Source organism: Scatophagus argus, chromosome 2 (genome assembly GCF_020382885.2).
Source record: "Scatophagus argus isolate fScaArg1 chromosome 2, fScaArg1.pri, whole genome shotgun sequence".
Classification (NCBI taxonomy): Eukaryota; Metazoa; Chordata; class Actinopteri; family Scatophagidae; genus Scatophagus; species Scatophagus argus.
In genome coordinates, this window is record NC_058494.1 from 17298939 (window position 1) to 17326928 (window position 27990).

A 27990-nucleotide genomic window follows, 5' to 3' on the forward strand; every position below is an offset into this window, starting at 1 on the left:
CAAAGGCAATACACTATTCATCATGTTTGACACAAACTAATGACGTTGTGTAGCTCTATGCTGCCTATGTTTATGCGCACGTGTGGATGATTTAAGGTAGTATTATTGTAACCATTTACATGATGGGAGGCATGAAATAGCTTTTGCTGTTCAAGCCAAACCGCTTCAAACTTTGGGAGTGGTAATTAAATAATGGGAGGTAGCTTAGGTGTCTGCGAAAAATCATGTGGCCTTTTCATATACTCATGTTTGATGAAGACGTGCTATGTTGTAGCTTTGGCAGCAAAAGAAGCTGATAACCATTGGCTGATATTTGTAAGAGGTAGGTTCGACAAGTTGTTCTTTTTTTTTTTTTGCTTGTTTGTTTGTTTTCAAAAGCCTGTTTCAAAATTTAATGAGCAACAATTACTCTATGAATAAACATATGTCACAATATTTCTGCTGAATTACCTCTTAAATCATAGTTGTTAGCAGAATAGTTTCCTCTGAGTACTACAGGAAGATAAAGATGACTTTAGTAGGGCAGAGGGCATGATAGACAGACATTCCCTCTGCAGGATGATAGCATATCAGTACCACTTAACTGCATCAAAATGCTACAAGCTCAAGTAAAAGTAGTGCTGTAAACAATATGAGTTAATCAACAGCAGGTTCAAAGTAGTAGTCCTGTAGAGGAGTGGGAACAGGTCAACAATACAGTCACTTGTGCCTTGAGCAAGAAACTGAATCCCCCGACAATACAACGATTAAAGGATGTAAAAGAACATCAGCTCTAATAAATAAAAGTCTTGCTCGAAAACAAATTCTTACATGAGTCTTTCCATGTTGCCCCTTGCACAAGACACAATTTCAACATTGAGATGTTTTCTTTTTTTCCTTTCTGTGATGTATAATAAAGTGCATCAGCAACGGGCAGGAGAACTGTCCAAAAGAACAGTTTCATTGAAAAGTAGAAATCTTGCAAGAAGTCTTGCAAATCAATAACAGCCAATGTTAACATTTCCCTCTTTCTGAGTTTAACAGCTCCTGCCATCCATTTTCCACAAAGCACAAGACACGTCTGCGCTGACACGCTGTAGTAATTCAGGTGAATGTCCAATTTAGATGTACGGGCTCTTCCCTCTCAAACTAGCACTGTGACTTCTGAAATATGACTTACATAACTCCTTATTCACCAAAAAGTGCAACTGAAGCAGCATGTACTTTCAAAAGGACTTTAAAAATTTCATAACCGAAATAAATATGGCTTTGGCATTGGCAAAAACCTGCACTTGAAAAGATGTTGGACTAAACAATGAGAAAATCTAATACAATTTCTCAGACCAATTGCAATTTAAATTATAATCTATCTTGTTTCTACTGTACATGAACTGAAACATAAAATAATGCATCTGCTTTCTTGCTGAGATGTGCACAAACATCATTATCTGGTAAGAGAACGGCCAATTTAGCTCATAGCTGTTAAGATATCACAATACTGTGCTCAGTACTATTCAGACGTATTCATGACATTCAAAAGTAGCATCATATTTACCGATAACAGCTACGTTGTTTACCTAAGAGGGCAAACTACTTCACAGGCCTGAATCCTGGAGGTCACAACTCAGAAGCTGAAGTTACGATACAAAGTGCTTAAAAATTCAACTGAGAATTTGTGACAGTTCAGTTTACCAGCTGTCCCTTACTTTTGACAACTGTCGAGCTAACTGCTAACTGCTCCGAAACCAGTATGAGGCGACCTGACGCTTTGTTGGTCACATCTGAACAACAAATATACACAATGCACTCATGTTACTCATGTGATGTCTTTCAAACATCAAAAATGTGTGTTTCTTCCACAACATTATTGTTAGCTTTGTGTAAATGTACACCGGCATGCAGAGGACATATTATCCACACAAGATGGTAATTTCTTTTTTTTTTTTTCCCTCTCTCACCAGTTCACAAAATAAACATTTTTTTTACTTACACCTCAGTAAGTCTGTTGGTGACAGGTGTTATCACAGAGAGCGAAAACAATCAATCAAAGCAATCACCCGGTTAAACTTTCATTTGCTGCAGCTTATGTCAGTTTTATAATGCAACTTAATTAAAACCGTGACTCTTTTCATTTGAAAACAATTTCACATTAAACACTATTTGAAAATGTGATTATGATGAACAAATAGAGAATGATCATTTAGTCCCACTCATAGAGAGTTTTGACATACTCCAAAATGACAGATCATTATCATTCCTCGTTGTCATTATGAGCAGGAGCAGTGGTAGTTGTTGTAGCAGGTTTTGTGCTCATGTTAAATATGGTATGTAGAAAAAAAAAAAGAATTCTGTACATTAATCTTCCACCTTCTAAAACGCAAAGCATTTGCCCTGTGGCCAAGAACTGATTTTTAATGTGTATGCATGTGTGTGTGTGTGTGTGTGTGTTTCACAGACACCATTAATCACACTTTGAAAATAATTTGCTTGGGATTCCATAGGATGAATGTGTAATTTTCATGAGCTTATGCATACTTAGTATGCCCCAAAACTCTATCCATTTCTCCAGCCATCCATGCATTCAATTAGGCGGAATCCTCAGCAAAGCCAGGTGGGCTTTTCAATCAGTACACACCTCTCCTGAAGGCATGCAGGAAACCTTGTAATTTACACATAATTGGTGACAACTGACCCATGTTCTTATGCATAATGAAAACGCGCTACGTATATGCTATGGAAATCTGCACCTTGGTGGGCAAATACGCTGTCAAGGGTGTCGGTGAAAACATCATTTGAGTTATTCATGGAGAGACTATTCAAATATATAATCAGTGGGTAAAGAAGTGCATGTAAACACCTGAACCCTAACACTCCCATAACTGGAATAGCCAAAGGCTGAGCAAATATAACCAGACTACCTCAAAACTGATGTTGTACATGGATGAGATTTATTCCTCTTCAGTGGCAGTAAAGACAACACATGGGCTGACAACTGTGCTGTATTCAGAGCTTAAAAAGACGTTAAACTAGATTCTGTACAGGGTGCAGTTACTTCTTCAGTCAAGAATAAGATAAGAGAATAACTAGGTTAAAATGGTTATAATTTCTATTTCCCCTATGCTACACTAAAAATTGAACTTCTGCAATTGCTGTTTTCTATTCTGTGTAATAATAATATTTCATAGTCAGTACCTTCGTGTTACCTTCAGTGACACATATCAATTCACCTGCTCATTTCATGCCTACAGAACTCATCTATTTATATGGAAATTATATTTTTTTTCCCTGCTAAACTCTAGCTTCTACCTACACAGTCACAAAAGTCTATCATGAAAAGCCTGTCACATTCTCTATAGGGAAGAACAAATAAACAGCAGTAAACATGGAATTTGCATTGAATTGGTTTAAGATGGTTGGTTTAAAACCTGCTCCTGTTTCATACATTTCAGTTAGTACAAACATACAATATATACTTAAAGGCAGTCATCACAAAATGAATGAGCAGTGTGTCAGAAAGCGTGCAGAGAGAAAAAGATGACAGGAAATAAAACAAAAAGGTAAAGGGAATAGAACAAAGGAAAATCCGTGTTGAGTCCACTTCACAAGATGACAACCAGTTGATTAAAAACAGCATTTGAGACGGGTCTACATCTGCATTTATTTCTCTAAAAATTATCTTGTTTTCAAATAAAACGGTTTTCAATAAAAGTTTCCAACCTTGCACAAAATAAAACACTATATTTGCAACAACAGCGTACCCAAAACAGCCACGCTAAACACCTCGGGAGAAATATGTCATGTTTTATCATAACCGCAAAGAAGGATGAGTTGGCAAAATCCAAATTAAATGTGTTCTGCAAACCTGGAGAAACCTTCACTCCATTCAAATTATGCACTCTGCACTCTTTTTTATGTAAACAAACGCTGGGCTTTGATAATGTGCTTAGCCCCAAGAGTGTCATAATTTGTCAAGGTGAGGAGCCTTTCACATGCTTGATGAAGAGCTCAATTAATTGTTGAGGTTTTGCAGAGGGGAAGGAGAGGGGAGTGGAGCAGAGAATGCAACTGAAGAGGGGGGAAGAATAATTGTTGCAAACAGTTTTCATTTCATCAAGTCCTGAAGCTCAAGGAGACAGGGCCACAGTGATGAGAGGTGTGAAGAAAGAGGTGGGGAGGGGGAGTGCTGCTGAGGGATTAATTGCAGTGGGGAAATAATTACTGCGCTGTGAGCTAAGGGAGAGAGGGATGAAAAAGATGAGGTGGTGGCAAGGCTGAGAATGGTGCAGGGAGGTCAGTCAGGCATCATCACTTCAAGAGTGTCTACAGTCTGTCTCTTAAGAAAAGGTATAGGCAAACATTTCCAGGAGGGACTGTGAAGATGACAGTGGTTACAAATGAAAACAACCAATTTACTGTGTGGTACTTTTTACATAGTGGTCGCTGCACACGCTTCAGAAAAATTATGTCATCACCGGCTTTGTTCACACTGCCAGCCTAAATTTGTGCATGTCCAGATTGGGTTTAGAAAGTCTGGAGAGCAGAAAGAAAACGCAACATGAAAAGTGTTCTTTGCAAGTCAGATACAATCAGAGGTGCTTTGGAATGCAATTCAAATCAGATTTCTACAGAAATTTAAGTCCGGAAGCTCTGGCCTGTCAAACCAGATTTCTAAGTGTCTTTTGAACAATGAACACAATGCACAACACTGAAGTCAGGCCAAGAGTGACAGAAGTGCATCAGAATGGCTGAGCAGAACCAGCACAAAGCTGGAAAATACAGAAACCAACAGGACGAAGACAGACACCGAAATAAATTCTGTGTTCTGCGACTTGACATTGGGGATTGTTGGATCTAGGATCGAGGATCGAGGATCGAGGATCGAGGATCAAGGATCAGTTCATTTGTCCTTGTGAAACACTGGGTTGCACAACAAAATTAAAATTTGTGGTCTCTTTCATGCTGCACATATTAAATAGGTTCTAAATTTTGAGTAGAATTGGATAAAAATACAGAACAGTAAATCGTAATATATTTACATAAATTTACAAATTTACATAAACAACCATGAAATAATCCTAATAATGCATTTTGTAAAGTTTTTAACTCCACCCATTGAGTGCAACAACTTGATTCAGGACACTGTGGTGGAGGCAGTCCCTGATTTTCCATTGCTTGGCTAGCCTGAGTCTCAATTCATCCATTTCATTTTCCTGTGACCGGACATTAGCCAGAAGTCCAAGCTGGGTTAGCATGGCTCCCATCCTGAAACTCTTTCCTGTCCTCCCAGGGCAGTCTGGCTGGTCTGGTTCCACTGGCACTGATTGTCCCAGAAAATCTGCTGTCCTTACTCAAACCCCTATGCCTCCCTCTCCAAAGCTGATGAGTGTATTTCTGTAATAGAAAACAAGTGTTTCAGCAAAAAAAAAAAAAAAAAACAAAAAAAACCTAGGTAGTTGGTGATGCTTACGTTGTTATCGCAGCAACATGTGAACATAATTTAATAATGTCTGGAGACACAAATTAGATCACTTACAAAAACACATCATAGACAGGCTGTCTGATGCAGGAAACAAATCTCATTTGGCTGCAGTCTAAGCCTAATTGGCAGAGCAAGACAGATTATCAGACTCTGCGAAATTACTCTTAAATGTCCATCTATTAAGAAAAATGAGAACAAAGATAATAAAGAAGAGAAACAATAGGTGATATTCAGGCTTCTCTGCTTCTTGAAACTTTGAGCTTGTTCTCTATTTCAATCAATTAAATATGAAAATGTGACAAGATCACATCTTGTGGTCCGTGACTCTGTGCTTGCCTAGTCTGAAGGAGAAATTCAATCACACATAGCCGCCATTATCTTGGCCTTCATTTAACTGTCACCATGCAGTTTCAAGGGGGAAGTTCAAACATTTCACCTCTGCTGATTGATGGCAAGTAGTTGGGTGAGTGGAATTGCGGTTCTCACCTCAGTTATAAAACAAGCCACCTCAGCAGATAGTAATTGCTCTGTGCTCTAAGGTTCATCAAAGCATTAAGTTATTGGCTTGATTAAAGTTATTAGTCACATAGAGAGGACACTGAGCTGTGAGGATCTCTTTCCATTTTTAAATTGTGAACAAAGTCTGCACAAGTCCCTCTGTGCCAAAATCAACTGCGGCCTCACATATATGCGAAAACAGCACAAGTCCTGCTGTTTCTCTTTTGAACTAAACCTAAGAATGAAAGAAAATAAGAACTACTAAAAAGAGGAGATGGTTTTACTTTGATAAATGTTACCTGCATGTGTATGTATGTAACTGTACTTTCATGGGAACTGATGATTAGAATAGCTGGTTGTCAAAGGCCAGCAGTTATAGGCACATTTCATGAACAAACACTTAAACCAAGAGTGAAAAGCTAAAGTTCACAAAACACGGTCACTCTATCTGTAATCAGCAGACAAAAACACAGAATATTTAACAGTGTTAGGGAACCTGAGGAAGCTAAGGAATGAGAAAATATTGCTCCAGCTGTCAACACAGCGTAATCACAGGTCTGGACCACGACAGAAATACAAAGGAATGATTTGATAGGAAGATAGAGATAAAAAAACATTTTGCTGAAGTTAAACTGTCCTTGACTAAAATGGAAGGTGGTCACAAGGAATTGACAGTCACAGAGGAGTTTAATTATATTTGATGCCACACTTTCAGGTGAAAGTGTAGGATGTTCACCTCATCAGCAGCTAGTGCACAATGTGAAACATCTGTTTGAGTATGTTAAAATCTGCAGGCCCACTAATCCCTAATGGTGAAATTGAAAACATTTGTCTTTTGTTCTTGACCTTACCCTCATCTGGGCCAATCAGTCAAAGATAATATAGCTTCCTATTGTGTACCTATATTATGCTGACTGTACTTCTTTCTGTTGAAACATTTTATGCTCTATTCTATATAAAATATTTGTTCTTTACCTGTACAAAAGCCCAGGAATACATGTGAATTGCATTTGTGGCTGTACTGCCACAAGTTGCCACAAGTTGCCACAGTTGCGATGCCAGTTTTAAGTTTTCTTAAATCCCTCTGTGCCATTCTATCATATATTACAACTATAGTGGCAAACACTTTCTAGTATTTTTCTGACATATTTACTATGAGTGCACAGATTGTGTGCTTAATAACCAACTTCCTTTTCTTTCAGTGACAGAGCTTGGGCATCCTTTAAATGGTTAACAGGGGACGGCTATGCCACTTTGCAGGCACTACTGGGATGTTTACCCTGGACCTGAATGAATCCCAAGACAACTTTTCATTAAGGCACACTGTTAGTGTTGGGGGGAAAAAAGTTCACTATACAGTATTTAATTACTCAGAATTGGAGCATTCATTCCAGTCTTCCTGTTCCTCACAAAAGAAGAGAAATGATACTCGATAATACCACCATTTTCTGACCATGGAGTTAGAAACAAAGACTTTAGTGAGAAAAAAAAATTACAATAGCTTAAAAATTACAGTGTATTTTCTTGGGTTGACAGACACACCTTCAACAACCCATTACAATAAATCATTTTCAAAAAGCATTGAAACGACTTTGGTTACCTTGGACACAAAGGTAGAATTGGCTTTGTCCCAGACTATGCAAGGACAAATTTTATTGTTATCAATGTGAAGATCAATCATATGTCAAAAGGTTAATAAAGGCCAATAAATTAATTGATTTATCATCAGTTGGCTGTATGATGGAGAACTGAGTATAGGACCCTGGCACTGCCCTTTTCATTTCAAAACAAGTGCAGAAGCTAAACTGATGGGTGATTGAGGTGGCACAAGATTGATGGGTTCACATCAGCATAGCTGATCGTGACTCTTTAGGGAACGTTTAGGGTGCGAGAATCTTTTTCTCTGGATATATTACTTTCATTTTTTGCATCATCATTTAAGAGTTGTGCATTTAAACAGGATCTTAATTCACAGGACAAAAAAACCTGAATAATAAACTGAAAGTGTTGTGGTTATTGCACCCGCAAACTGGGATGCAACATACCAACATACCTGTGTAAATAAGAAATGCATTTAAACATAAATATATTTTTTTACGTTTCAAACTTGTTGGTTTTTAACCACTCTTTCTACAAAGTCTTTACCAGAGTCAAGGTCCGGATACTAAACTATTAGACTTATATAAGTTATTCATATGTTATGAATGAAAGTTTTAACTGGAAAGTGTGACACCTGAAACATGACATAACATGATCAGCTGGTTGTTTTACTAGCAGATGTATCCCTTTGTTGGAGTGGAACTACAAAAACACTCTGTCCACTCACAATTATTCAGTGGTGTTACAGAGAGGAGCCTCTGAGTACTGACACTGGCTCATAGAGAGCACTTTACACAGACAGCAGCTTAATTTCAGCCTGCCTGTCACAGAACACGGCAAAATACCGTCAGACAGGACTGACATTTTGTCAGCTTTATTTTCAATATTGATGCATCCATATATGTCTGGGTCGCTCCTAAGAATTGGCTTCAGTAAGGGAGAGCTCTTAAAATTAATTACCCCATTGCCCTCAGTGAACTATTTTAATGTTGTTTTCATCATTAACACAAAACAGATAAGACTAATAATGACACAGAAGCATCAGAGCAATTCAGAGAAAGATGTAAAAACTAAAAAACCATGGATAAAGCTGAGGGCATTTGCCTACTTCTTTTTAATCGCAGCTGTCTTGGAGTAGGGCTGCAAGTAACTAATTTCCATTACAAATTAACTCGATATGTTCATGATTAACTAATTTTTAACCAACACACAGAGGGCATCACAGTAATAATTATAATCCAACAACAAATATCTATTAGCTGCTTGCAAAAGCAGTTTTGTAGATTTACTTTGATCCTTGTGGGTATTCCCATTACTTAATTTTCTCTAGACCCTCCATGTGTTCACTGTAAACTTTGGCAATTTGATTATATTGTCAACAGTCCTGCTGAATAGTTCATTTCGCACCTATTAATCCTTTTCTTTGATGCCACAAAGCAATATTGTTCTGTTTACATTGCAACCAGTCCAACTGAGCAAAATGTCCCCATGGCCTTTTGCAAATGTGCAAATGATACGCAAGTAATACACAGTATTACAGTATCCATTAAACCCCCCTCTGTGTTCGAAAATTCACAATATATTGTACTGCTTTAACGTTTAACAACAAAAGTGCATACCTTCTTCTACGTCCTGTAGGTAATTAACCCTTAGAAAGTATTTGTTTCAATTAATACCACATGTCCAATTATTCACAAAAATGTCATTAAAAGGATCTTTTAATTTAATCCTCACATGTATGCTTGTCAACACCTCCCAGATGAACACACCTTTGTTAATTACCAGAGAAAACTCTACACCACCCTGGAGGGATGATGGATCACAATATGCATCCTTCAAGGCAATTATTCCTTTGTAGCACATGTAATTAAGTAGGGAAATATAATGTAGCGAATTAATTATGATTAATGGAGCTAATTTGAATGGATAGATTAAGTGTAGTGTTTTAATGCTCTCGTATTTTACCTTTTTTTTTATGACAGCCATCTCAATCTGAACGTCCTCCGTGTGTCTCACCCACATCGGTCTCTGGAGACCCGAAGGTGACAGAAGAGAGATGTGCAGTCAACAACCCTGCAAGCAACTTCATTTAATACTCACATTTTGTGGGTATTTCATAAGCATAGTCCTACTTTGTCAGAGTTTGAACTAGGGCTGAACGTTTAATTGCATTTGCTATAATATTGCGATATGAAAAAACGCGATATTCCAACCTCAGAAGCTGTGATTACCCTCTGTCAAGTGACAAGTTGGAACGTTACAACGACTGCACCTTAATCTGTTTAACAATGGCCTCAGGCTTGACAGAAGCTGAGACTGCGGAAACTTTAGCGTCAAAGAGGAGCAGCATGTCAGTTGCGTGGAATTATTTTGGTTTTAAAAAAGAAGACGCTGCACTGCGTCAGTGTATTGTGCAAAAAAAGGTTGCTACATCACGTGGAAACACTACTAACCTGTTCCAGCACTTAAAAAAACACCACAAAGCAATGTACGATAGTTGTATGTCTAAGATGCTGAGCACCAGCATATCAAGTAAGCCAAATACCACCTGACAGGGATCACTTACCGAAATGTTTGAAAGCTTAACTCCATATGAGCGTACCTCAAAACGGCACATTACTCAAAAACTAACAGAGTGCATCACGAAAGATATGATGCTCCTCAGTACGGTGACCAAGCCTGGGTTCACTGCTTTCATAAATACACTGGATAAGCAGTACAGCACGGCGTCCCGTACGTGTTTTAGCCAGGTCGCCATACCTGAGATACACAAAAAATGCAAACAGAGAGTCGCTGCGGAGCTGAAAACAGCTGAGTTTTTCACTGCTACAACGGACATGTGGCCAAGCTGTACATTAACTATATAGTCACCCTTTTGTCCTTAAATAGGCTTCTACACAGGCGCATGGATTTTTTCCTACTTTAATGTATCATTATGATCTAAACATTGACTGCACAGTGTAGTGGCTTTAGACACCATCAATGTTTAGATTGGTTACCTATAAACCTCACTTTCACGATGCAGTTTTATCTGCCACTGGGAACAAAATCTCCTTATAAAATGAGGCCTACCAGGCAATTCATTTGCATTCATGTCTCCATCATAGCCAGTTGGAAAATGCTCGGGAATAGGAGCAAGAACAACCATCATTTTGTTGGTGTAAACTAATCTCAGTCAGTGCCCTCTGTTGGACAAACCTTGTAACAGACACACCGTTTCTAAACCACCTCGTGCACGTGTTTGGCATTTTGGAGGTGCAATTGTTTTAGTTTTAAGTGCCAATTCACAAGTCTTTCAACAGAATTTATGGAATTTGTCTGTACCGTCTAGAACAACACACAACAATTATGGTTACGGTCAACTTTCTTCCTCCGTTTGCAAACAAGATAATCATTATCACCAATAGAAGACTGTCATTTCAATATAAGCACGTTGCTTTGAAAGTGACTGATGCTGTTGTTCTGCTGGGAGGACAGGACAGTCACCATAGAGTGTGTCAGTATAGATAATCAGCTAATGTCAGCAGATTATATTGACAGTTCACAGTCAGGCTGTGAATCTAAAGGTCTACCCAAATATTAACCAGAGTCACAGACTTAAAAGCATGAGTGATATAAGCTTGTTCCAGGTGAAATTCTGTCAGTAAGGTTCATCACAAGATGTATGCACTTTTTGGAAGTTGTGTTATTAGGTATTCAGTTATCACAGTTGGATTCATCACACATTCAAAACCTATTTTCTTTTAAATAGGACAGCATGTGGCCAAACACTTATTCAGTAATGTCCTTGTGTTACTAGCCAAAGACACACATCAGTTGCTGTCATTAATAATATTGAAAAATTGACATGTAAACAAACATGTCCATCAATTATGTTCTTGCAAAGCAGTGATTAGGCATATCAACTGGACGGCTAACAAGGCCTGTCAGACCAAACTATTTCCCGAGAGGAAAAAAAAAGCATTCGTGGTTAGATTAGAAGAGAAAGTTGCCAAGAAACAGCTTATTTAAACATGATAAATCTATGTCGTTCTTATGATGCCATCTTAATGTCGTACAAACATAGAGATAGATCAATTTAAAGGCTGGCAAGGGAAGTAACATCTAAATCATGCTGTATAGTTCCAACTCTTTATGGAAAGTAACAGTCTGGTGTCGTGAAGGATCACCATGCTCACACTTGTTAAACTGATTCATTTAAGCCAGTAAAAAAACAAAGCAAAACAGACAAACAAACAAACATACAAACAAAAAACAGGCAAGGGGCATCTCCTTCATACCACTATTTCCTTGCTGAGTGTGAATCAGTTTACCTTCAGAGCGTAACTGTTCAAGATGAGAAATATTGTTAAAGTTTGCTTTTCAGAGTTATTGGTTTAATTACTTAGATACAGTGTCGGCTGCTCAAGTTAACAAAGTCTACAAACTGCATCTGATCTATTATCTATATAGAAATAATGTTTTCTTTTTAATTTCTACCTTTTGAGAAAGAGTGAATATGCTTAAGAACGGTTTTGCAATTCATAAAAATTACACATGCAATTCATTATAGGTCTCCTTTTTGAATCAATCTTAAATCGATGTGTGATTAATTGCAAAGTCTTAAACCAAAACAAGAGGCGGACCATCAGACTCGTGACAGAGCTTAAATTCGATGCGTGTGTTTGTGTAATGCCTGCCAACAAAGACACAAAGGTCAAGCACTGTGTGGAAGACAATGGCCTTTACTTCAATATTCCTCCCACAGTCCACTGTGTCCCTGAGCTATCCAGCAGTCTTTCACATACAGCAAAGTTAAGTCAAAAATTACTGCTCCCTACCAGCTACTTGAGCCCTGTCTGCGATTTATGTCCTCTTGTGTGCAATTTTGTCACTAGAGACATTCTGCAACCAAGTGTTTGTGTGTGCATGCGCCAAGCGGCTGCTGTCCAGCTGTGTGAGTTGGTACTGCAACCTGTGCAACACTCCTTTCGTTAGTTTGCAAGTGACCCGTCCTATAAATGACAGGCAGACACATGGGAGTATGAATTAGAATTCACCTATAATCACTCTCTAATTCACCCTCTGTCACTCTGGAGGCTTGCTCAAGGCAGCGTTTCTGCTACATAAGCGCTTTGTAGATGAATGCTGATGTGAGGATTACGAGCAGACACACGCAAAGACAAACTGTTCTAACTATAAACTGCAGGTGCACATTCGCTTGGAGTAAACAAACAGAAGATATAAGCAGTTACTACAATAAGCCACTTAAAAACAACAATGTATAGACCTGTATGTGAGTTCCTATCATAGACATATTTACTTACATCTCTTTTGTTCATCTGTCAAACACAATGCACTATGCAACTATTATAAGTTTCTTAATTTCTTCCTCCCCAAACACATCTTTCTCTCCGTGTTCCCCTCCAAACACATTCATTTGTGCAGTGACATTTTTCAAGCCAGGGAAGTGGTTTTGCATTTGAAAGCAATCTCGGCACTGATTTCAACACTCTGTGTTCTATATTTAGTGCACTGTGGTGCTTTGAGCTGAGGCACAGCTAGCCTGTATTTTCTACCGAGCATACACACAAAGCTAAAGCATTAGTCAGCTCCGTGGCAATTTAAATTAAGACTGGGGACGAAGGTGAAAGTGCTCTCAGTCTTATCAACATTAATTTGCACGAAAGGGGTTTGTGTATTTCTCTGAGCCTGAGAGAGTTCGGTATTGCAATGAAATAAACAATATCTGAATCATTATGGAGGACTTTAACAGGTGACCCACAACACTGTTTATTTGTTAAATTAACATAAATTACAGTATTGCATTACAGATTAGTACATTAATAATAGCAGTAATAAAAACAGTAATAATGTTGTGAACTCTGAACTAAAAATTGTCCAAAAACAATGAACTGTGACAGAAAGCTATGGCTTTGATTTAAACATTGATTGATTAAACATTGATTTAAAGGATAAGTTTCCCCAAATTACTAAATAAAAAAAAAAAAAAGTTTTGACATAAGCGGTATGCATGCAAATTCATAAATATGCCTCAGTCAACATGTTTTGTTTTCATCAAGACATTTTGTTTGGTAGAAAGAAGTTCTGATGATCAACTGACTAATTAGTAACTATTTTGATTAGTGAAAATTATTAAATCAAAAAGTGAGAAACGGCTGCCTGCTTTTCACTGTTTTATATCAATGTTAACTGAATATACTGATTGGAAAAACTGGGATGGATATTCTTCAATAAGTAACGCAGATCAAATGATTAATGGAATAAATGAAAAAGAAAAAAAAAAACTACGATTAGTTTCAGTCCCACTTCAGAATTATTTCGCTGTTGCTGTTAGGAAAATGAATCCAATACTACTTGGATGACCAAATACCCCTAGGTATGTGAGGGTTTTTAATTTTATTTATTTATTTATTTATTCATTCACTTTTTAAATGCAGAATTGCACTACAATTTTAAGCTGTGCTTATAAAACTATAGCCATAAAGATGTCTCTTAAAATATTTAATAATATATAAAAAACCAAAATGATTCATTACATCTATTACTGTACGCACGGTCTTAATTTTATTGTATTTTGGACTCATAAAGTTAACTACGTAACGAGTTAAAAAGGTGCTCCTAACAGCTTGCAGTTGTCAGACCTGACAGGAAAACAGCAAATAAATGGAGTAAATAAAGAGTTGATGAAGAAAAAATGCTCATGAGACACTGGAAACTACTAACAAGGGAGAGGCATGTTTGTGTTGAAGACACAGAGAGAGAGAGAGACATTCACAGAAACACACAGATGGGTGTAGGCAGGTTGTTGCAGTGACTGTAGGTTATTAGTCACCAGCGACTAAGCCTGAACTCAGTCATGTTGTCACCTTGAGATGCTAAACAGGGAGATAAACAAAGAGCCGGGATGAGCTCCAGTCGGCATCATCACTGAGAATACAGTACAGCACTGGCTCAGAGGAATGCCATAATTTAATAATAATTACGACATGGCTTGACAGATACATTTCACCTACCATGAGTCTGGAAGAGGCACATGGGCTGAATGAAGATACTTTTTCCAAGGGCAGAGCGAAGGTTAAATGGTTTATCTTATTCTGATGAGTCATCTTTGGCATGAACGGCATACCAACCTCAGATTCCCCTTTGTGTTCAATTTACATCACGCTGTGTGCGGGCATAACTCATGGTATATTTGGCATAGGTTAGGATGAAGTTGCATTTTTCTATTCAAATAAGCTTTTCTGGGCATTTTTGGAAGCAAGCACATCAGGGAGGTAACTCAGTCGGCAAAAAAAAAAATCTTTATAAGTATTTCTTCTTCTGAAAAAAAGCCAGAAAATCTGTCAAATCACAATAGGACTATAATTAACTCAACCACACGTGAAGCAGCACTCAGACCTTTTGGGACTGAGTACCTTTTCTGTGCTGTGCAATCTGGTTTCAACCTGCTGGCATCTACCAATCAGGAGGTGTGGGCCAAAAGCAATGATTTATGTAAGTGAGACAGTGTATATTTTTACTTTACTGCTGATTGGCAGTGCTGGGCTTAAGGTTAATTATGATCAGGTGACTGGATAAAGTACTGTATTAAAGTTTGCCATAATGATCTAAAACTCCCTCTACAGGGGAAAATTGCCTGTTGCCAGATTGAATTTCAGTATGTTCATTAGTAAAAGAACAGCACTGGGTGTTTTTGAGAGTGACACTTTCATTTTGATTAAACCTCATTTGAAGCCTATAAAACATGCCAGTAGCGAGCCAGATGTCACTCTGTTTCGCTCAGCTGCAGCTTGACTCATTTTACCTAATCTTCAAGAGCACCAGCTTCACCTCCAACACGTTCCAGTGTATTTGTAAAGTATGCAGCTGAGTTGTGCCTGAACAGTGGAAGATACTTCATATCAACATCTTCCTGCCTGCTTCCAGCAGAATCAAAACCTCTGCATGTAAAAAGTGTCCTATGGGTCAAAGGGAATATTTCAAGCATTTTAAAGCAGCATGGGAGAAATTTTTAGTGAAGAATTATTCTTGCGAATGCTGCAGCGTTCACTAGCTAACAGGGCTGTTTCCAAAAATTCATCTGTTGTAAAATACTGTGTGGGGGTCCAAGCAGATGACCACATTCCATGAGAAGGTGAAAACAAGGGTTGCTAATATGATATGATGTAGGGCTCTTTATTTGGAACAACAGAAGAGTATGGAAAATGTGCAAGTGAGATGTAAGACTCATCTGATCAAACATCAATTTGACATTAACAAAACAGTGGTGTACTTCTTATTGAAATGTTCACATGGCAGCATATAATATAAAGCCATCACTGCCAGATTTTTAGCTTTGAAATACATAAACGATGAGTTGCAGAGAACATCACACCTTGTGTCCACTGGTTTTCCTTTCTGGATGAAAACTGCTGGCGGGAGGTTGGGAAATGCAGGGATGAAGCACTTCAGTGAAGTGAGGAAAAAGCACTACAGGTGGGTTTTGTCCCTGTGAAAACATCTCACCTGCCTATCTGAAGTGAAAAATACAGCACTTTACCAAAACCATAAAATATTCTTGCCACAAACACAAATGAAAATGGATATTGGACGCCTGAAAAAAGTGAGGCAAAAATCTCTCTCGCTGTTGTAAAGTAAGAAAATCACCACTGCTGAGTGAAAAGGGCCAACAGACGTTACAAACCTCAGACAGGAAACAGACCCAGCAAAGCAGAGAGGCTGGTCAAAAGAGCACTGCAGATGCACTTGATGACGAAGGCTACTTGAGCTGAAAAAGTTGAAAAACTAAGGTATCTGAAGATTCATGAACAGCTGCAGTGACTACAAGGAGAACTATGGAATTCATGGCCCTGGATCATCAGCCATGTTGAGAGTAGAGGCTTCAGAAATCTGATAAGCCCTGGTGAATTCATAAGCATACTGTAAAATTGTATCATAGTAACCAACATTTGTTTTGTTATATAAAACACCTGCTTTTGTATATACTGTCTATTATACGTAGTTCTCAGAAAGAAAATCAGAACTGGCAAAAATCAGTACAGGCAGGTCACACTTACAAAAATAAATAAATAAATAAATCTGAATTGGCACACATCTACTTTAAACAAGTTCAATACCATAACTTTAGAATACTTGAATATATGAAGGTCAAAATTATATTTGATAACCATCAAATTTCTTTGCCCTTTCAGACAACTTAAGACTTAGTTGTGACTAATTACCATAAATTCAGTGACCTTTTACAAAATGAAACTCTTGGCAGATGACACAATTTTCCTGTGTGTATTCAGCCAAAGATCATTTCCTCCATAAAGAAGTACCACTCTCCACTGTATTCTTTGGGTTTATGCCCTTAAGAAAGACCAAAACAATGCTATCTATGTAAATGATCTAGGTGATTACAATAGTTTCAGACAGTTAGCAGTTAGCTGTAGAGTTGAGTGAATGACTGATAGAGCCGGCTGGGTTGTGAACAATAGCCTCCCAGTGAAACTTTTGGGCATACCATAGATCATGACCAGCAGTGCTCGGGGCTGTTAAGCCAATTGTCATTCTGTGAAGCTACTATATGAGCTACTATAAGGAGCTCAAATACAGAGCAGTTACTACCATCACTCTGAGCCAAATGCCATAACAGCAGTTTTTGGTAATTACCTTAAGTGAAACATTACACAACTGTTTTCAATTAAAGTAAAGACACCTATGAATGTGATGACAACTTTTACTGATCATTTTTTTCTGTCAATGTCAGAGTCAATACCACTGAAGTAAAACCTTACTCAACACCTTGTGTATATACTTACCACTGGAACTGATACTGCACATTTTTTTTGGACTGATATGGCACATTCTGCATTGCATTGCCTTCTCTTTGTACATATCATGTAAAAATCGTTATTCTTAAATTACTCTGTTTATTTCTTTAATTTTCTACCTCCAGTGGCATTCATCGAGGAAAGCAAAGGAAGAATTTCATTGTGCAGAGAACTGGTTTCTTTACTGTGCATATCACAATAAACGCTTTGAATCTTGAATCTAAATGAAGACTCACTTATTTAATGTTTGATACTTGGGAAAAAGATCCTACAGAGGACCTGAACTACAGCCAACAACATTATTTTGTGAGGTTTGTTATTATGCTTGATAGAAATTGATCTTGTATAACGCTAAGCAGACCATGAGTTAAGGCCTGGAGTTTAGTTAAATATGTATTTCTCCCTCACACTGAAATTAGGGGTCTATGACTCAGTTCTCCTGTTTGTTTGTTTGTTCATGGCCCATTATGTGTGATTACTGCTGATTTTCATAAAACCAGAGGGAATAATACATCCTCCTACTACACTGTGACATTTACAAAATTACACAGGGGTGACCTACATTATAGTTCCTTTATTTATGAGTCGTGTGCAAACTGAGATTTTGGAAAAATGATGCATCACGCACAAGGATATGTCTGTTGTCTGTCTGCTTTCAATCTTTACTGAAAGAAAAATTATGTAATTAATTAATGTAACATATGTAACATCAGATTCATTGGCCTTAGCTCATTCTGTGACGAGCATGTAAAAGCAAATTGTCAGTGAGTGACATTTATATTACATATGTGGTGTTCAGGCACACTGGACCAGAGGGTAATAAAAGTGAGGAAATTGTAAACTCCATCAAAATCATGACTTTGGCTCCAACAGTAGATGAAAGCAAGTAAACCTGATAAAAATGAAACAAAAAGGTTCGCTCAGTATATTCACTCTGACTTCCTCCTACTTGCAGCCTCTCCACCATTTTATAGGCATTGTTAAATGTCTCAAGCTTAGTCCCAAGACACTCCCCCACACACCCGCCCCACCGCCACCTCTCCTCGAGACCACTACACTCGCCCAAACTTTCAGTCAGCAAGGATTCTTATTTCTCTTCAAAATCAGAAATGTTGACAACACACACACAAGGTTTCTGGCCCCTCTATTCCAACACTTGTATGTTTAAACGGGGCTCATTTCCACAATGTACAACGAGCAAAATTTAAAATGTGTTTCAAATTTGCTTAGTTCAAAGCAAAAATGACTGTGCGAGAGGCAGGGTACACCCTGGACTGGTCGCCAGTCAGTCACAAAAAAACACAAATGGCAATTTTATTGGTAAAAGTGACCAATAATCATATGTGTGATAAAGTCAAAATTCTGTAAGCATCTTCATGGCTGTATAAAACCCTATAATTTACCCCTGTGAGACCCACAAACATTGATCGAGTAACCGAAAACATGAACACCACACAAGGGTGAAGGGGACATATTTTGTGCTGACTGTCTACAAGAGGTATCATTCGTGTCAGATTCCCCATTTTATTGTTGCCTTGTGGAATCCTGGAAGCAGTTAATTGGACATACCTTCAAATAGCATTGACACTGAGTGGTTTGCTGTTTAATGACATTAACTGCATTGATCTAATTGGATGTTTGAGGTCATGCTTCGTTAATCAACATTTTTTCCCCAGTTTACTGTTGATTTTTATTCATTGTTTTTTCATCTGTGATTTGGCATGACGGTGCAAAAAAATGAACGAAATGTAGCCGTGTAAATGATAGCGTTAGACAAACTTGACTTCACTGTTTTTGAGTCAGGAGAACGATGGGGTAAATTATTCCCTCAGAAGCTGAGTATGCCGCAACCAAAAGAAGAGAAGAAAGTTAATTGGCTGTCTCCTGGCCAACAGGGATCTCTATTCACTTTAACATGCAAAAGAACCACTAATTATAGGACACAATACACTGCTATCTCCTGGCTCACTGCATACTTTGCAGGTCACACGATCTGATGCTCCCATGTAAAACCAAAGCCAATACATCATGGTGGAGAGGAGACTGTAATTAGCCTTCACTCTGAAGGACTTGATGTTTAAAAACATTTTAAGTGATACTATGAAACACAAAGACAGCAACCATTTCTCCTGAAAAATTCCATTCATATACAACTAACCGGATGGCATTCACCAAAATCCAGCTAACAGAATAAAGATCATGATTAGAACTGACAAGTTTACCTTTTAAACCAATAAAAATGAGTCCTAAGTCTTAAAGGCACCTAATGAACATTTTGAACATCTACACTTCTATTAGTCATGCATATTTCATTTATATAACACCAACAAATTCACAACAAAGGTTATCTCATGACACTTTTCATAGAGAGCAATTCTAGATAATCTTTAATCCATAGTGATTCTCCCATAAGCAAGAACAAGAACAATTGATGAAATAAAGTTTGAACATGAAAACTGAATCTCTAAAAGCTGATAATGGACAAATACATGGATTATAGCTGTGGAAGTTTTAAAGTTAAAAAATAAATAAATAAAAACAGTTAAGGTCAGAGAGGACCCAGGATGGCTGAGTGTTTTTGCTTACCTTACCCAGTTTCAAAAATAAGTTTAATATGTATGAAAAAGTAGCACCGAAGTTAAGAGATGTCCTGGCATGGCTCACTGCAGACAGAGAGAGAGTGAGTGTGTTTTTATAGGAGCCAAGATCCATTTTTCTATACAGGAAATAATGGGGAACATAAAACAGATCGAATGGACCACATGTAACACATTTCTGAAGTTGCTTTGGAAAAAGTGCCCCCTGTGTCTAAGATCTGTAATGTCACACATATCTTACATTGGGCATTTATAGTAAATTTATTCCTCATTAAAGTTGGTGACATTTGTGTTTCTGCATAATGCAGATAGATATTTTAAAAATAGAAATATATGTGTGTGTGTGTGTGTGTGTGTGTGTATACAAATATATACACACACACATATATATTTCTATTTTGTTTTTTATTTAATTGCATGGCATTAGGCGAGAGAGAAACAGTATTACGATTCTTCTGTATGTCCTGCACATATAGTGAGGTGACAACAGAAATCTTTGAATCTTCAGCCTCACATGTGAGTGAAAGGAAATGACACAAATGAGACTATTGAAATGTGATCATTGCTGAAAGTCAACAAACCTTCATGCTTTCTCTGCCTGTGATATTGTCCACAACAGGCAAGGAGTTAGAGAGGAAATAACAAAAAAACATTGTTGTTTTTTTTACTTATTTGTTTTCAAACAGGCACAGTGTAGACACAGATCCGCTATTTTAACTAGGGGGTGAATCAGTCTTTTTTTATTCATATAAATAAGTACATTCATAAAGTAATTAGAACTGCCTGACAACACTCAAGAATAAAATCTTCACTTATGAATTTTTGGAAGTAATATTTGATGTCTCCCTTTAGCTTAGTGTTAGTGTTATTTTATCTGCAGAGACTTCGTAGAGAAAGGTCACGGTTTCGCTCTTGACCTCTGGAAATCACAGACTTCCTAATGATCTGAACTAAACCAAAGTCTGTTTGAAAACGCTGAAGCATGGCTCGTTACTGGTTCTGTACTTTGCCAGTTATAAAAAAATAGAAAACCGTTGTTTTCAATGAATGTCTGGCAATGAATATCTGTGGCTAATTTCTTCTGAGTGATTCCACATGAGAGTTCCTTGTGTTCGGTCATACAGATTCTTCACACACACTTCAGTTTTGTTTTAAACTTTTATCTTTTTTTGTTTTTAAGTGATTTATGTAATGCCGTATAAATAACACATGCCTATTAATGATATTTTGTGCATCATTTCATGCATTTTAACCTTTTAATGTGTCATTTTCAGGTCAACCCCTGAAAAACAGTCTCATATCAAACCTGAATTCAATAACAAAGAGGTGAATCCCAATACTTGTGTCTATATAGTGAAGGCCAGTGAGTAAGTAGTATATGCCTTGTGGCCAGTTTGTAAGGTACACCTAGTTAAAATCAAGCTAAAAAAAAAAACAACAGCCCTGGAATAAATCCCACCATTAATGCTCAATGTTTCTTTGGGACTTTTTTAAAGGTGTTGATTAAACTTTATGGTAATTTTGGAGGATCTCTTTTGCATCATACTTTTGCAATATGACATTCAACCCATTTATGTCAATGATGGGAGAGACCTATCACCTATTACCTATCAGTAAAATGAAATATCACAAACTACAGGCTACACAATTCCTATTTACCAACTCTTTAAACCAGTTTCAAGAAAAAACAAACATAATAACCACATAATAACCTTTGTGAAGTCTGTATTAGTTAAATGTGTAAATAAACAGCGGCGATGGAGTAAACATGAATTTAATGCATTTAGCAGATCTGTCCCGCACATCTGTATCTTGTTTAATTACATCTATTAGGTAGAGTGAAACATTTTACAACCATGACACCACAATTTAGCTCAGCTTCCCTATAGTACCATAATCTTGCAGGTCAGCGTACAGAAAAGAGCCACACATGAAGGCTCTGCACCTTTCTTGCCCAAGTGCTTTGCCTCATTTATTTTGATGGTTGGACTTTTAACTCAGTTCAGCACAGTAATTGCGTTTGGAGTCTATGTGGAGCCGATGTGACCTCTGACACCTCACATCACTTGCCTGTAGCAAGTGTAGCATGGAAGCCTAGGTTTGGGGCCTTGACGCAAGTTCAGTCTGAGTAAAATTACAGTCTTCAGCCACCCGAGTCTGCTTCAAATGTCAGCAATTCACTGGCTCATGGAAAGGGTGTGGGAGAGTTAAATGTCAAGTAATGATTTTTAAGCTAATTGCCTTCAGTGTCTTTGGAGAAGCCACTATGGGCTGGTGCTGATTACAGAAGCCAGCTTCATGAATCTGAATACCCGATGAGCAGATGGGTATTGTTTCACTTAAATGGAAATATCTCTGAGTGGTCTAACAAGAATGTTGCTTTGGGTGACCATGGTGCTCATTTTGTTACGCGTATAAAGCCATAACAGGCATACAGAAAATACTCAAATAATTGCTTGATCAATTTATTCTCAGTTTTGATTGAACTGTAATTCTTTAGTCTGGGAACCAGACAAATGTGCAAGCTCATGTTTAATTTGGTCTGGCCATTGACATAAAGGCAAGTGATGCACTTCCACTTACTGTATAAAAGTGAAGCCAAAATAACCCTGATACAAGTGTTGCCATCTTGCCCTTATGAAGTCATTCGGGGGCCAAGACTGCGCAGCCACTAAATCACATTCCTGCCCCATTCCTTCTGTTCTGTCACTGCTTTTATTCAGTTTTTCCACAGTGAAAACTGGTCATTAGTGGAAACAATAAAATTAGTAGTCATAGCCTAAGTCATTAAGTCATTACTCAGGATAAAAGGTTGATTTGAACATAGTTTTATAAAGGGGAGTGAGTTCATACACAAAAGACTTACTTTTAAAAACTTCAATCTGTTGAACAGAATAACCTTTTGACAGCTTAAATGTCAATTTTTTCCTTCTGTAGTTATTGTTTTGATAACTTATCTATTCTCTTGAAGGGAATATATCCTTTCATTCTTTTCAGTCTTTTTTTCCTACATTTTTTTTCTTTCTTAACATGTTTTTGAGATTTAACAAAAACCCTGTACAAAGTTGCTTTGATCACAGGGTTTTGTTCGTGATAAGCTGGTGGTGATTCAGCTGCCCTGGTGAGTCCTGATCAGTAGAAAACCTTGTATATTGGCTCAGTAGCTTTTTATGAGACAGCTCCTTGAACAGCAAAGACCTTCAATGAGCACCTTTTATCTCTGATTTCCTTCTTAGTTATTTTATCATGTGGTTTTAGTTTGTAGATCTCAAGTTGTCGCTTGGCTACAATATCCAAAACCTCTCAAATGAAACAGCACCCAGACATCCACAGCACCACGGAACAAGGAAACCCAGTCCAAATCACAACTTTTTAAGATGAAATCTCTCTGCACTGGTTTTAAGTTTTAACGGTAAGTGCAGTACATACGATTATTGAATACACCTGTGATGAAATGTGAGTTATTATATCTTAATATTGTAATAATTAAGTACTTACCATTAATGTATGACTAATAAATACCATGAAAAAGTAGATGTTATGTTCACAATCACAACCAACCCTCAGTTTCACTGACGAAGGCAATGAACACGAAAACAATACCTATTTTTTACCCCAGAAGACATCACTCTCCCTAATGGCACAAGGACCTTTTCAAATTGTGAGTGGGCTCTTTTTCAGTCATTTCAACACATGGTCATCAGTATCCCATTTCACTTTATATGTAGTGTTTCTATCAGTGATCAGCAGGGAACATCCCCAAGAGGAAAGATGGGTGTTTAATCAACTTTTTAAATTGCATAAATGTACATGTAAAGATATTGTATAAATAAGAATATTTTCCTCATTCTTCTTAACACGAAGTTTAAAAACTGTGCATAAAATTAAACAGGGGAGAAGCCCATTGTAACACACAGACCTACTCTTTAAATCACACTTTTAGAGCAGCCTTATGTAAATTTACTGACATTCTGGGATTAAAATAAATCAGTGAGTTACAATTCTGAGAACGCATACCTCATATTTGCAAATGACCCTCATCTTGGGCTTATACGATGTTATTTAAAGTTGCAAGTTTCAGAGAAATCGAAAATGACTTACTAATTAGACAGTGACAAAAGTGCAGAACCGCACTCTGTTTTTGTTTCTCACTTAGATCTCAAATGAATACCAATTTAGGTCCAGGCATGCAAATTCAAACTGCACTGAAATGCAAGAGATTGCTTTTTCATCTGGCCATCTTCATCTCAATAGAGGAAATGATTTATTTTTGTGCAAATAAATTCATTCACTGAGAGCTTAATTAACTGGTGATTCATGATTTGAGTTAAACACAACTCTCCCAAGCTTTCAGAAGAATCTCATTTTCTAGGACAACATTGATTCTCTTTTATTTCTTCAAATACCCCTCCCTTTTCACTCAACTGATTAGTTTAGTGCACATCTGACTCACGTTTCCCCGTCTTGACTGAATGTCGAAATCACAAATACAGAGCGGGAATGAGAAATTCCCTCAACTGTACTAATTACAGGAAGTACAAATCACTACACAGTACAGTCTGTCTAAAGCAAGCTGCAACAAGCGTGCGCACACAAAAGGGAGAATGTTCATTTCATTTTATTAGGCATCAGAACATGCTGCCTCGTCACTGTCCTTGCGTACTGCGAAGGTGTGCATGTGTAGGCTGCACGCCTTTCATGTTCTCTTGCCTGCCAAGTACACAGACATTGTAGCACATTGTAACATTTCTGTGTGCACAGCCTTGCTCATAGTACTTTAAAACAATCTACACTATAAAGACAAAAGTATCCAGACACACCTCTTCAGGGGGCTGTTTCTCAGGGGCTGGGCTCCATCCCTTCTAGAGAAGGGAAATCTTAATACCTTGGCATACCATTTTACACAATGCCATGCTTCCAATTTTGTGGCAGCACTTTGGGGAACACATTTTCTGTTCAAATATGACTGTGCCCCGCTGCACAAAGCAAAGTCCATAAAGACATGGATGAAAGAGTCTGGTGTGGAAGAACCTGACTGGCCCACACAGAGCCCTGACCTCAACTCCCAGGAACACCTTTGGGATGAACTGGAACGGGGATAGCAAGCCAGACCCTTTTGTCCAGCATCAGTGCCTGACCTCCCACATGCTCTACTGCATGAATGACCCACAGAAACACTTCATGGTCTTGTGGAAAGCCTTCCCAGCAGAATGCATGTTGTTATGACTGCGAAGCTGTCTATGTATTTAGAATGCAATAATGTTAAAGTCCCTGCTGGTGTAATGGTCAAGTGGTCCAATACTTTTGTCTAGTGTAGGTGCTTTGCCTTACAAAAGCAATTATGCAGGGGTATACGTCCCCCTTGTGGCCTAAAAGAGCAAAAGCTCTTGACCTCCTCTTGTCCTGTACATAGGAGTACAGTGATTAATAAAATTAAATAAACAGAGCATTGAGCATTTTAGATATTACTGACTCAACACAGTTTCCTCGTTATAATCAAAGAATCCAACATAGTTGCTTTTGCACTCAAACCGTAATTAATGTGATTTCTAAAAGACAGGTTTGGGCAAGAACAAACACATACACCAAACAGATACTCAAAATGAAAAATGAAAGAGGAAACAAACTGATTAGGACATCCCTAACAAAGTATTTTTATAGTATATACTGGACCCACAAATCCAAATATGTTTCGCTTCTCCAGCGAGGGGAAAGCTACCAAGGATGCCATTTACCTCTTGTAACTTGGTGCTTTTGGGAGGAACAGTGATTGAGCTACACTCAAAGCTTTACCATCTGGACGGACTCTTCAGACAGGCAAACAGCATCTCCCAGAAGACAGAACTCTCCCAGCTGCTACAGACCTTGAACCACTTCCACGTCTTTGTGGGGATGCTCCTCACCACTGAAGGCAACAGCCATCATGCAAAGTAACACATGATAGAATGAAGCCGTTGCACCTGTGTTGCGGCTAAGAGCTGAGACGACAGTGGGCCAATTCTAAACCTTAAGTAAGCATGACTCACTTACACACCCAAATAAGTAAATATAGGACCCAGATTTAAATATACCCGTGTGTGTGCAATATATACATCAACATAATACAGTGTATACACACACCTAAAACCAATGGGGAGTACAAACACTGTAAAGGTGCTATTTAAGATATACTGACAGATGCCTTCAGTGCATGCACAGCGTAGAACTGTACTGCCAAATTCGGTCTAACGGGCCTGCACTGCATGCACAGGAGTGCTATCATTCAAAATAATTAAATAATCTAATCAAATTAATGAAAGTATTTGTGGTTAATTATACACATACAGCAAACACAGTAGACTGAATATATTAGTTAGCACTATCGCCTCATAGCAAGAAGGTTCCAGGTTCAAATCCCGGTCTGGGCCCTTCTGTGTGGAGTTTGTATGTTCTCCCTGTGCCTGTGTACCCCATCTCTCACCTGTAGTTAACTGGGACAGGCTCCAGGCTCCATATTGGTGAGGTAAGATTTTTTTTTCTTTTTCATTCCAAATTCCAATTTTATTGCCAATCAAAAGGTGCCAGTGAGGCCAAAATGCCCATTGCGAATCTAAACAAGTGCCCCGTAACAATCTGGAACCAAATCCATTTAACTGTAATGCTACATTTAAGAAAGTCTCTTCACAGTTTTACTCTTAAGAGTAGGTAAGAATTTTATCTTTTATTTATTTAATCAGGTGTTCAGTCATGCACCCATACATAGATATTTGCTCACCTCTAATGACCAATTAACAAAAAAAAAAAAAAAAAAATCAAAAGACATTTCAATTTTTATCTGCTATGTGATTTCTTGAGAAATTATAGCATATTTCACACACTCATCTCTGAACCGAGATACTGCAGCGGGCCACAAGTATGTACAGCTGGGTTGATTGTTGGGTAGTAGATTAATTGAGTCCCTGGCGTAATTACTCAGACAGGACAGCGGGCAGACACAGATCCTCAGCATCTCTGATTATGTGGTGTTTGTGCTGTGAAAGGGGTCATTAGTCACTCTCACGGCGGAGGCTGGACATCTTCCCAAAATTCTGTGTGTGTGTTCCTGTAGTTGTGGGGACAAAAATCTGTTTACACAGTCACATTGTGAGGACGCACCTTATTTATGGGGACATAATGGAAATCCCCACAATATAAATTTTTAAATATTAGGGTGAAGAGTTGCTTTAAGGTTAGGTTGAGGTTAGGGTTAGGTTAAGGGCAGTGTTAGGTTAGGAAAGTAATGTTTATTGTTATGGTTCAGTGATGGTTAAGCCTCCAGGAAATGAATGTAAGTGTATTTAATGTCACCAAAAGTGATGAAAACAAGACAACGTGTGGTGTGTGTGTGTGTGTGTGTGTGTGTGTGTGTGTGTGTGTGTGTGACAGTGTGTGAAAGAGAGAGAAAAGTGGAGAAGGAAACAGGAACATTAAATTCATACAAAGTAGTAGATGCAAAATCCATGAAGTTAAGACTTCTTAGTAGAAATATTTTGCAATTCCCAGACATGCAATACATTGAACAAAATTAATATCCATGTTAGGTTTTATACTTATATACTTACGTTATAAGTATGTTGTGTACCAATCTCTTCTCTACTGTGTTCTTTTTTTTACCTCCCTTTACAACATCATTTGAATGTTTATGTTAAGCTTTCCATTGTTGTCATCATTTGTTTTTATTGCCGCAGCCACAAAGTCCTGCCTCTCTGCTGGCACGTTGCCCCTGACAGACTTGGCACGGTCCTATCCAATTTGGTGCTTTGTTAAGATAGATATGTTTGCTTTTCTTGCTGCTGACAGACCCCCTCACCTCAAAATAAATGTATGAAATTTCTGAACTTTCTTTTCAGTTTAGAAGTTACACAGTGGGTTCAGCCAAGAAGATCACCTTGTCTCAGCACTCCTCACACACGTATTTTGCTTCTTGGTCAACAAACTCTGAATTAAACGACAAAATATCTGTCTAGAAAGGCACATAGAAGAGTATTCTGATCTGACGCCA